This window comes from Mus musculus, chromosome 10 (assembly GCF_000001635.26).
Source record: "Mus musculus strain C57BL/6J chromosome 10, GRCm38.p6 C57BL/6J".
Classification (NCBI taxonomy): Eukaryota; Metazoa; Chordata; class Mammalia; order Rodentia; family Muridae; genus Mus; species Mus musculus.
The window spans coordinates 3,514,363-3,526,915 of record NC_000076.6 but is presented as its reverse complement, the minus strand read 5'-3'; the positions used below and the strand labels follow the sequence as shown (position 1 = coordinate 3,526,915).

Genomic DNA, 12,553 nt, shown 5'->3' with positions numbered 1-12,553 from the left:
TCCCAACCCTGTCTCCCATGGATTGGGTCTAGGGCAGCAACAGTGGAATATAATAATAATATTATTATTAAAATAAGAACTCAGGAGTATCACAGGGGAGGTATTACACTTGGATATTTGGAAGTGGCCCAACTATTTTGCTGATTGAGGCATATTAAATATAAGGCCATGTGTGTGTGTGTGTGTGTGTGTGTGTGTGTGTGTGTAACTTTAATTAGGGAATCAAGAACATTGGTGTGGGTAGCGTGGAACTCGTACCGCTGGGGCAATTTAAAGTAGCATTAATCACCTACAGCAATAGGTGCCACATCCATGAGGACAGAGCAGAAACCACGCCTGGAAGAATCTTAGCCTTCAGACTTCCCTCGTAGGAGAAGGGGAGAAGCAAGGGTTGAACATCTTGCTAATTAAAGTTCTAAGAAAACTTCTTAGTGGAAGAAAAACTCAGCGCAGTGTGACGTGTGTTTTAATAAACTTGGAGGTTACGCACTTTGGAAGGAGGCTTTGTCATCAGGTGGGACTCAGTCACATTTTTAGAAAGTGGTAAACTGTGGGGCCTTAGTCCTAAGTGGGTTTCTGTAGCCACAAAAGCCAGTGTTGGGGTCACACTCCCACCTGAGGACGTCCTGGCCATCACCACACCTAGGCTTTAATGGAGGGAAGGCAGGGTAAAGAGAGAAACTTCCCCACAGCCTGGTCCAGGAGCTTTGGGAGAGGAGGGGCACCATCATCTCTCTTACAAACCTGCTGGCCCTGCTGCCTGGTGAGGCCAGAGCTTTTTCTCAGAAAGTATCAGTCCTCAGCTTTGATATCTTTTGTAGGAAGCTGTCTCTCTGGGATGGCATGACTCTTCTCACCTGGGTATCAAAGGCATAAATAAGTGTCAGGACCTTGTTTCCTAATATATCAGCCTTCTGTACATGTACACACACACACACACACACACACACACACATACACTCATACACACACTCACACACACACACATATTCACACACACACACACACTGTTCCTAGGGCCAAAACTTCCATTTATATCCTTTATCTGTGTGTCTTTAGCCTGGCTCTCTGCCTGACCCACAGTAGTGCCAACTAAAGGGTGTTGAATGGAATGGTGGATAAGCAATGAAGTCTGGACGGCCTCTGCAAGCAGGGAGCAAATGTGAGCTTCTGTGAGACCAAAAGTGGGAGATGGGGAGAAAGAGAGAGAGAGAGAGAGAGAGAGAGAGAGAGAGAGAGAGAGAGAGAGAGAGAGACTACTTCCACTCCTCCCTCAGCTGTGCCTGAATGTCTTGACAGCCTGTCACACAGAACTGCCTGAGTTTCCAGTGGCCAGAGTCCCTCCCACCAAATCCTCCAATTTCACGTGTGGAATAAAAAGCTCCCTTTGCTCTTGGGTGTGGTTCAGACAGGATCCAGTGCAGCTTCCAAAGAAAGAGAAGAGTTTTTCCAGTGTTTGTTCTGTTTTTGTCATTTTTAGAAGGGCCAATTTTTGGACAATTTTCACTTAGTGCTGTAAATAAAAAGGGCACAATACAGTGAAAGATTAAAATCGTGTCCTCACAGTCACACCGACCGCAAGATTAGAGTTCTAAAGTACTGATACTTATTTTCAAAGTTCCCATTAACTGCAAAACATGTTTCAACTTATGGACCTCATGGGTTATTAAATGCAAGTAGACTTCCTAAAGTATCCGGATATGCCAGATTTTTTAGACACAGATCATATATTCAGTAGGGGGTGGGGTGGGCAGGAAGCACAACTTTCAACAAGTATTCAAACAGTGTTGTATGTGATGAGGTATAACAGCCACATTTGACTTCTTTTACCTAAATACCCTTAAAGTTTCAGCACATCCTACAGTAAAGCTAATTTGAAGCACTTTCCCCAAACAGCAACATGATACAGAATACCAAGTATAACTTCCTTTTCAGTGCCTCCAAAAACTACTGGATATTGACCTGTAAATAACATACAGAGCTTTAGACCTTTACAGTCATAAAGCATTGCTCCTACTGGGCACAGAGTTGTTCTTTTAAAGTGGGAGGTTTTCTCTGAGAGCCTCACTACACAGTTCTTTCTCCATCAGTTCAAAGTTGCCTTGCTGGTTCAGTGTCAAGATGCAGGGTGTGTGTACTGACCCTCCTCACTGCACAGCCTCACTAGGTTACAGTGTGAGGCTCGTCCTGGAGTACTAACACTGATAAGTCAGGCAAGGTGCCTGCATACCATGCAGATTCTGCAGAGAGGGGAAATAAAGAAGGCTGCTCCCCAGGTCAGAGTCAGAGAAGGGAGCAAGAGAACTGGGGCCTGAGGTTCCGAACGAGCCAGCTAAGAGAAGAGTCACAACCCACACTACCCAGACAATTAGAGCAGGGTCAGAAGCCAGCAGTGTGGCCCAGTCACTGAACAGAGAGGAGTGTGTTGGAAAAGAAGCTGAGATGTCTCTTAGGCCAGAGCTTGAGTGTGCTGGCACTAAGAGGCATGAGAGGTCACCGAAAGATTTAAGCAAGTAGGTCATGTAGACTTATATTTTTAAAAACTAACTTTAGTAAAAATACCTAAATACTTTAACCTTCCTTCTAGCCTACCACCTGCCAGAAGTATTTAAAAAAATAAAGGTTAATGGGGGCAAAAGAAGATATGGACTTGTTTAGAAATAGTTCTTTGAGGTGAATCCAAACTGCATAGTCAGGATACCCCAGGAAAGAGAGGAGAGACTAGGAGAAGGAGGAGGAATGAGAGGAGTGGAAGATGCCACCACGAGGGAAGATGGACGATGAGCATTTGGCCAGGAGAATATCTGGGGTACACCACTGGGGAGGTAGCCAGGGCAGCAGTTAGAAGAGTAGATTAGGAGTTACCTCCCAACCCCAGCAATTGTCAAAGCCAAATAAAATAATCATAGTGTGAGTCTCCCTTATTCCTAGTTGGGGATAAAGCATAAATCGGTTATACTACAAGGTTAAGTGATTTGCAGTTTTGAAAGATTCTCCTTTTGATGGCCGGGATGGGTTCACAATTGAATAATCTGTTTTCCATTGCTGTAACAAAGTCACCAAGGCAAGGCAGCTGCATCCTACTTGGCTTCCAGCAAGGCTATTGAGTTCATGGCGGAGGAGGTGAAATATAACATTGAATCTACCGCAACTGTCACCATGCTTGGCAGGGAAGTAGGCCCAGGATCAGCCTCAGAGTGCTAGAATGTAATGAAATACACATTTCTCCTACAATGTGTATTTTTGTTTTAAAAAGTTGTATGACTGAGGGAACTGCAATATATTTGACAAAGGGGAGGAAGTTGACTGTGGGATCGGCTTTTGCGCTGAATATAAATCATTCTATTTCAGACACATCATATCTGAGGTGATGACAAGACAGGGCTCTGGAACTCTGTCACAGAGTGCTGAAGATATGGAATAGGGCTGGGGAGATAGACAAGGGACTGGAACAGGAGATAAAGTGTTAGGGCTCATCTACAAATAACTGGCTCACTACAAATGAAGGTCAAAGTGGCAAGGGTTGAGACTTGGGCCAGGGCAGAGATAGAGGCCAGAAGTAGGAAGTAAAATATTATCTCTGACCTCCAAGAACTTGACATTTTGCTGGAAATACTAACCATGCACAATGTAAAAGACTGAGAGATGACAGGAAACTCCAAAAATGATGCCCAGGGATAAACTCACCATGAGTCATTTCAGAGTGGCCCCAGATGCTTCCAAGAACAACATAGGCGGTTACAGTAGCGCCTAATGGAACTATGTAGCAAGACCTGATTGCTGGAGGCACAAATACCTAAGTTGTCGGACACAGAGAAATTAAGCTGGAACTAGCCTGAAAATTTCCTCCCTACTGGCTAGTTTTTGTGGTTCTGTAAGGTGCTATTTAAGCTGTTGGGGGAAGAAAAAAAATCATCAATGGCGTTTCCCAATGGTGAGCTCTGCACGTTTAAATACTGTCCTGTCAGGCAAAGAGGTATAGCCACTGGCAAAATAGTAGTACAAATGTTATGATGGTAACCAGCCACTTTGGGATTGAATTTGAGGCCTACCTCATAGGAGAGAATGCAGGTCTGGTTGTATAAACTTGTCAAAAGCCCATGGATGGAGACGTTGTGGGCTCTAGGGATCCAAGTACTGCTGTTGTCTTGCTAAATGGATATGTTGCCAAAACTGCCCTCTAAATATATGTTTGTACTCATAAATTAGTTCTGCCTTCCCCCTTAGCCAGCAAGCTTCTCTCTACAGTGATCAGCAGTAATGTAAAGACCAATATTTGACCAAAGCAAATAAGTCCTATTGAGCGAAGACATTGATATCAAGGCCCCTCCCCCACCATCGAGGCTCAAGGAACATCTCAAAGAGGGGATAGAAAGAATATAAGAAAGAGTGCAAGATTTCTGGAGGTGGGGGTAGGGCACTGGGAAATCCTGATGTTTAGATGTAGCATGGCTGTTGATCTCATAAACTCACAGCAGCTGTGTTTATCTATATAAGATCAAGCCAACAAGACCAGTCAATATTCTAACAGGCAGCACTAACTGGACCCAGAGGGTTACAACCAACCAACCAACCAGCCAACCAAAACCAAAAATAAAACAAAACACCATAAAAACTAAAGGGAGGAGATGATTGGGGAGTTTTGGGCATGTCTGAGAAGTGGGAGGGTGGAATGGGAGTGGGACAGCCATTTGGTCCGAGGCCTCTGAGGCAACCTCTAGCACTTTGGTGAAGAGATGGGTGTATAGACTCTTGTGTTAGGGAGACTCGTCAGCCATAGGAGAGAACTACCCCAGCCAGCTGGAGGCGTTTCCAAAGCCCTGCCACCCCCCCCCCAACCCTTTATTTCTCCATTCCTTTCTGCAAACATTGCCTCTGGAGCCTTTCCAGTTTACTTCCTTCTGCCCAGCCCAGCCTCCCATTGCCTGCCTACTGTTTTCTGAAGTCAGGACCACCCTGGGTGGTTTCATCTTCTAAGCATCAGGGTCAGTATCTCAGCTTTCATTGCCTTGTATTTGAAAGGTCAGATACATATTGCTTATTGATTCATACACTGAGCTGAGACCCCAGTCAGACTGTAAACTCCCTGATGTGAGAGGATGCTTGTGGATAGACCAGGTGTGGTGGTAGGTCACACCTTTAATTCTAGAACTCAGGAAGTAGAGGCAGGTGGATCTCTGTGAGTTTTAGCCCAACTTCATCTCCACAGTGAGCTTCAGACAAGCCAAGAATGCATCTTGAGACCCTGTCTTAAAGGTAAACAAAACAAAGGCAACCAAATAAACAAACAAAAAAAACCCAGTTGCTTGGGGATTAGGAACAAAGTTGGCTCAGCTTCGAACTAGCCTAGCACATATGTATGAATAACGCTGGCTGTTCACTGCCAACCGGATTTGTGATGTCTTTTGAGATTGGTGATCATGGAAAATGCCCCCTCTGGCCCCAAGTTCATATCCTATGATATCAACTCCTTCACATCCTGGGTTTCCTTTGCAGTTCTCAGTGCCTGGACCAACAATTCTGCTCAACAGCAGGGACTCTAGGGCTCATTTCTGAGAGGGTTTAAGAAGATATTTGCCCCCATTTAGGCTTTTCCCCCAGAAATGGCTGAAGAAAAAGCAGGTTTCTTCTCTTTCCTTCAGAATAGAAAGATCACTTTTGTTAAATATGTCATTTCAACATGCTTCAAAAGGACATTAATGCTGGAAACACGTGATCTCAGCAAACTGCAGGCAAATGAGAATTAGTGGCTCAGAAGAGAATGCATTTGAAGAGTTAAATCCCTGACTGCCAGGCCACTTGATCCATTCCTGGAGTGGGTGATGTCTTTAGTCTCTTTGGTTCTTGGTTCTATTTCTTGTCATTTGTTTGTTTGTTTTTTCCTGTTATACTTTAGAACGCCTGCCCTGATAAGGGAAAGGGGGAGAAAGAGGAGGGAGAGAAGTGAGAGGCAAGGAAAAGGAGGAGGAAGGAGGAGGAAACATAGAAGATAAGGAGGCAAAAGGAGTAGGGGAGAAGGAAGAAGAGGAAGGAAAGAAGAGGGAAGGGGAGGGAAGAGGAAAGAGGAGAGTAGGGAGACAAGAAATAAGAGAAAGGAAGATAAAGAGGAAGAGGAAGATGATAAAGAGGGAGAAGAGAAGGAAAAGGAAGAGGAGGGGAAGAGGAGAGAGAAGAGAAGGAGGAGGAGGAGAAGGAGGAGGAGGAGAAGGAGGAGCAGGAGCAGGAGGAGGAGGAGGAGGGGCAGGAGGAGGAGGAGGAGGAGGAAGAGAATGAAGAGGAGGAGGAGGAGGGCGAGGAGGAGGAGGAGAAGGAAGAGGAGGAGGACAAACACTGTTTTCTCCTCTGAGTGCAATGTACATACCCAGCCTGGATTATATCTGTGGATTATATTACTATGTGACTTCTGCCAGAAGCAGGGAACAGGAGGCAGAGAAGGATCTGTGCCTCCCAACCCCAGCATGTTCCAGTCATCTTCCATTGACTTATGTCATGATCTGGCTTCTGGTTGCTTTTGCTGTGAGATGACAAATAGATGGTCAACTCTTGAGGAGGGAAGACTTTACTATCGGTGGCTCCCAAAACCTTTCTAGTGTTGAGATCCTTTCATACAGTTCTTCATGCTGTGGTGACCCCAACCACAAAATTGCTTTGTTGCTATCTCATAACTGTAATGTTGCTACTGTTATGAGTCATAATGTAAATATCTGATATGCAAGACATCTGATATGTGACCCCTGTGACATTGTGGGTCATTGAGCCCCAAAGGGGTGGCAACTCACAGGTTGGAAACTTGTTTTAGAGGGTCCAGTCCCTGGTTTCCTGTGGCAACATAGTAGTTCATGGTGGGGGTATAAGATAAACAGGTCTACTTACATTGTAATGGCTAGAAAAACGAAGAGACCCATTCCTATAACCTTCCAAGAGCAAGCCTCCAATATGGGACTCCCTTCTATTAAGGCTCCACCTCCTAAAGATCATACCATTTCCCAGTAGAGCCATTAGTTGACAACTGACACTTCCCTCCTTAGTGGGACAGTGAAGATTCGGGCTACAAGGGTTGGAGGCATGGTTCAGTGGTAGAGTAATTGTCTGCCATGCATGAGGCCCTGGGTTTGATATCCAGCCCCCATGGCCTTTCCCTCAAGTCTGCACCTTAGTTCTTAAAACTCCATATCCTGGAGTCAGAGCTTGGAGGCTGGACCTTCTCACTTCCATAGGCCTCAGAGCTCTGTGATGCAGTGACCATCCCACCTGTGATGCAGTGACCATCCCCCCTGTGATGCAGTGACCATCCCCCCTGTGATGCAGTGACCATCCCACCTGTGATGCAGTGACCATTCCACCTGTGAAGTAGTGACCATTCCCCCTGTGATGCAGTGACCATCCCCCCCGTGATGCAGTGACCATCCCCCCTGTGATGCAGTGACCATCCCCCCTGTGATGCAGTGACCATCCCATCTGTGATGCAGTGACCATCCCACCTGTGATGCAGTGGCCATCCTACTTGTGATGTTGTCACCATTCCACCTGTGATGCAGTAACCATCCCACCTATGAAGCAGTGACCATCCAACCTGTGATGCAGTGACCATCCTACCTGTGATGCAGTGACCAATCCACCTGTGATGCAGTGACCATCCCCTCTGTGATGCAGTGACCATCCAACCTGTGATGCAGTGACCATCCTACCTGTGATGCAGTGACCATTCCACCTGTGATGAGTGACCATCCCCTCTGTGATGCAGTGACCATTCAACCTGTGATGCAGTGACCATCCCACCTGTGATGCAGTGACCATCCCACCTGTGATGCAGTGACCATCTCACCTGTGATGCAGTGACCATCCCACCTGTGATGCAGTGACCATCCCACCTGTGATGCAGTGACCATCTCACCTGTGATGCAGTGACCATCCCACCTGTGATGCAGTGACCATCCCCCCTGTGATGCAGTGACCATCCCACCTGAGATGCAGTGACCATCCCACCTGTGATGCAGTGACCATCCCACCTGTGATGCAGTGACCATCCCACCTGAGATGCAGTGACCATCCCACCTGTGATGCAGTGACCATCCCACCTGTGATGCAGTGACCAATCCACCTGTGATGCAGTGACCATCCCCCCTGTGACGCAGTGACCATCCCACCTGAGATGCAGTGACCATCCCACCTGTGATGCAGTGACCATCTTGTGGCCGGGCATGCCAGTACTGGAGCTGCATGTCTGCTCAAGCTGCCTCCTTGCTGTGGATAAGTTGCTTTAATTCCATATGCCTCAGTTTCCTTCTGGATATAACAAGTTGCTATGAGAAGCCGGTCTCCAAAGTGAGGATTTCAGAAGAACACTTGCCTTGCCACACACAAAGCAACTATTTAATATGGAGAGCATTAAAAAACCCCACTAGATCTAAATGAGTAGCAAATCTCCTGTACAGCTGCTAGAAGTGTAAAGAGTTGAATTTAATTCTCTCAAATTCATTTCTAGTCCCTAGAAGTGAGGGCTATATCTTCCAAATGCACTGGCTTTGATTTTTGAACATTAATTTTATCCTCACACTGCTTCCCTCCAAATAAGATGAATTGTGGTCTAAAAAGTGACTTTGTACCTGAGCCAGGGACTCCCAAGACCGAGTTTCTAGGTGTTTCAATCCAGGACAAGTGACCTTACCAACACTCTGTAAAGAGACAGCTGCTCTCTTTTTTGTTGTTTTGTTTTGTTTTTTGTTGTATGCCGGCCCACGGCCTACTTGAACTGGGTACACCTGGGAGGCAGGCTGGGGCTGAAAAAGACTTAGAGAGAGATAATGGAGCCAAGATGTGATTCTGTTCAAGGCCCAAGATAAGGGGGAAGCCCCCCTCCCCTCCCCCGCCAGTCCACTCTTGGTACCTGGAGCCATTCTGTCGGCACGCGGTCACCAGGCTGGCTGCTTATTCAGGAATCTCTCAGGAAGACAGGTTCAGCCTTTCAGCAGGTGGCAGAATCTCAGGGCAGTTGTCACTTAAAAGAAGCTAGCCAAGTCGGAAAGCTGCACCGCTGGTGACCCCACCTCAGTGGTGACAGGGTTTGTACTAGCCCAGCTTCAGGCTGGGGGAGGCTACAGTTTTTGACCTAACACATGACAGTCACACAGTAGATCCTTACAGAAGGTCTTCAGAGAAACATGGGCAATGGAGTGGGCCTGTGTGGTATTTGTGTGAAACCTCTGGCTCCTTAAGGCTTCTCAGTGTGGATGGAAGGTTCTTGCTTCTGTCCTGCTGCAGGCCACCCCTTCCCGATATTGTGCTTTGCTTACATTTCAAAATACAGGTGAACTCAGACAGGCAGAGCCTACAGTGTGATACATGCCATGTGGCAGTCAAAGTCAAGGGACATAACCTTGCCCGTATTTATGATAAAAAGTGGGAAATGGGGTCTGATTACAGCAAGCAAGGGTAGACTATGTCTCTTACGTCTACTAGATGGTCCTTTGTTCATCCATCAGCTGATCAGAGCCCAGATCGCATTTCAGCCCAGTCAGCAGTGACTTCCCTATGTCCTCTCAGTTAATCCTAGAGTGGAATATGTGGCACTTGTGTGGTTTACACGTGAAGAGTGCTTCAGCAGCCATGGCATATTTCCTTACAGCACATCCAGTGATTGATCCAGGCAAAAGTGCTGAATTTCAAGGATTAAGAGCCATGCAGGGGCTCATTGGAATGCAGAGTTGGCATAGATACCCAACTAAAAGCATCTTATGTTCTGAAGGTCGATACTCATAGAAAACCCTCAGTGATGAGTTTCTTTCATGAACAAAGTCGGTAAAGACTCACAAAAGTCCACATTTTCAACACTAGTATCCCATATTTAACAGAACGTCAGAGCTCTTCTCTTTTGCCCAATTTTTATTTATTTATACTTTTCTGTGGTTGAGAAAAGGAAAAAATGCAGTTAACTGCCCTGGGTATTGTGGAGTGGGGCCCTCAAAGACTCATATGACAATGGCTTTGCTACCAGCCTCAGGTGCTATCTGATGTAGTGCAGTTTTTAGATGGTGAGGTCTGGTGAACAGAAATTAGGTCTTTGGGAGTATGCCCTGGAAGGAAGGGGCTGTCCTGACTTGTGATTTAAATGTGAAATGTCCCCTCAAGTTCATGTTTCTCAATACTTGGCCCGGGGAGAGCATACCTCTTGGGGAAATTGAAACACTGCTAAGAAGTTAAACTTTGCTGGAAGAACTAGGTCACAGAAGAAGAACTAGGTCACAGAAGAAGAACTAGGTCACAGAAGAAGAAAAATGTTGCATTTCCTGCTCACTCTCCACTTCCTAGCTGTGAATACAAGACTTCCTGTGGGCATTCCACGCACTTCCGGTCCTGATGGAATGAACTATTGAACTGTGTGTGAGCCAGGAGAAGCCTTTATTCAGATGCTTTTGTCAGGGTACTGCATCACAGACCGAGGAAAGGAAACTAACGCACGGCCCCTGCCCCTTCCTCTCTTACTGTTTGCTAAGGAACCTTCCTTCCTTCTGAGCTGTTTGTCTCGGGTAATTTGTAATCATCGGTTTTTTTCTGTTGTGACAAATATCTGAGAAGGACAAGTTAAAGGAAGCTTTATCTGGACGCACAGCTTCACAGACCTTCGTCCCTCATGACAGAGATGCTCACATCATGGTGGCCAGGAAGCTGAAGGAGAAGGCCTGCAGCACAGACCTTCTTTTCTTTTCGATTCCCCCAGCTTAAGTGATGACATTACAGACACTTAGGTGGGTCCTTTTGTCACAGACTCCCCCAGAGATTTGCTTTACACATCTCCAAGCTGTTTCTCAATGCAGTCAAGGTGACATTGAAGATTATCCATCACTGTCACAGTCACAGAGAGCTAAAGGCAGGCAAAAGAATCGACCCAATATACTTGCCACTCAAAACTCTTCCAACATCTAAAAATGAACATGTTTTATGGCGTGAACATCAGAACATTTGTGCTATTTTAGGTTCTGTTTATGGATTAGTTTGCATTAGCACCCACATCAACCAACACTTTCACACATTTTACTACTTCATATTCTACTATGTCTGAGTACCATCGTATGTTTGCTGAAATGACAAAATACCCTCTAACATATATTTTCCTCAGGCTTCACGCACTGCCCTGACACAACTCCACCAGGGAAGAAGCCCTGACATTTCATTTCCTTGTCGAAGTCGCTGCTGCCACAAATCTCTTTACAGTAGCTGCCTCCAGCTAAATGTCAGCTTACTTCTCAGGAAAGATGAGGAAAGCTAATTCTCACTCCTGCCTTTCACCTGTCTCTCTCTGTTAGGTGCTCAGCCCAGGCAATTTTATTACTGGTTTAGAAAGAAAGAAAGAAAGAAAGAGAGAGAGAGAGAGAGAGAGAGAGAGAGAGAGAGAGAGAGAGAGAGAGAGAGAGAGAGAGGGGGGGGCAGGAAGGAAGGAAGGAAGGAAGGAAGGAAGGAAGGAAGGAAGGAAGGAAGGAAAAAAAAGGAAGAAAAGAAGAAGTCAAGAAGTCAGCCTGTTTCTTTTTTTTTTCCCCCACTCAGCTGTGTTCTATCACTCCTCATGGTAAATGTCACAGCTGAAGCCAAACTCAGGGTCATTTCCTTCATTAACTCCCATGATTCCCAGAACCCACCAGGAGGTAGAAGGGGAGAACTGACCATATATGTGTCCTCTGACCTCCACTGAGCACTGCGATGTATATGCCCAAACTTCACAAGCACACACACACACACACACACACACACACACACACACACACACACACACACTCACTCATACACACACACACTCATACACACACACTCATATATATATACACACACTCATACACACTCATACACACTCATACACACTCATACACACACACACACACACACACACACACACACACACACACGCTCATGCACATGCCTACACACACCAAAAGTAAAACAAAATGCTTTACCTGAACAAGCAAAGAGTAGAGAGCTCTTGGAAGAAAGGGGACACAAAGGATACTTAACTGGCTTACAGACAATTCCACTAGACTCCTCCCAGGAACCTAGCAACAGCAACCTAGCAATAGCTTACATCACCCCCTGCTGCCAGTTGCTAGCCAGGTGGGTGTGGCAGCTTGTAAGAGGACTGCTCACTACCCAGCCCTCTCTCCCTTTTCACTCCCTCTCTCTTTTCTCTCTCTTCTCTCTACCCCCACTTTTCTCTCTCACACTCTCTTTCTCTGCTCCCATGTGTTCTTGGCTGGCTGGCCTTTCTTTCTCTCTTCCTCTCTTTCTGTCCTTCTCTCCTATCTTCTCTTCCCTCATAGCTCTGTTCCCTGTTTCTTCAGGTCCTGCTCCCCTCTCCCACACAATAAGCCTTCCTCATACTAGTTTTGCCACACGGTGTGATTTCTCAGGGGGACACCTTAGCACCTAGGTACCTTCTTATTCCACTGCATCATACCACATTATATTTCATAATACTTGTGTGTGGTAAAACAAGAAGCCATGAAAAACCAGCCATGCCAGCAACTCAACTAACAGCTCCCAAACTTCTGTGATCTTGGAACTAAAA

The 12,553-nt window shown here is 46.0% G+C and overlaps 1 long non-coding RNA gene across 2 annotated transcripts in view; it reads right to left on the bottom strand.

Annotated features, from left to right (window-relative positions):
* Gm30033 overlaps positions 1 to 12,553 on the bottom strand; it is a 29,802-nt gene that overhangs the window by 12,712 nt on the left and 4,537 nt on the right. Inside the window, exons 1-2 of one of the 2 annotated variants that reach the window (XR_871413.2) lie at positions 11,946 to 12,194; positions 745 to 857 (exon numbers count right to left, since the gene is read on the bottom strand). This is a non-coding gene — a long non-coding RNA (predicted gene, 30033). Of the gene's footprint in view, positions 1 to 744; positions 858 to 11,945; positions 12,195 to 12,553 lie in introns of those variants that run through there. The other variant, XR_380041.2, reaches the window with a different exon arrangement.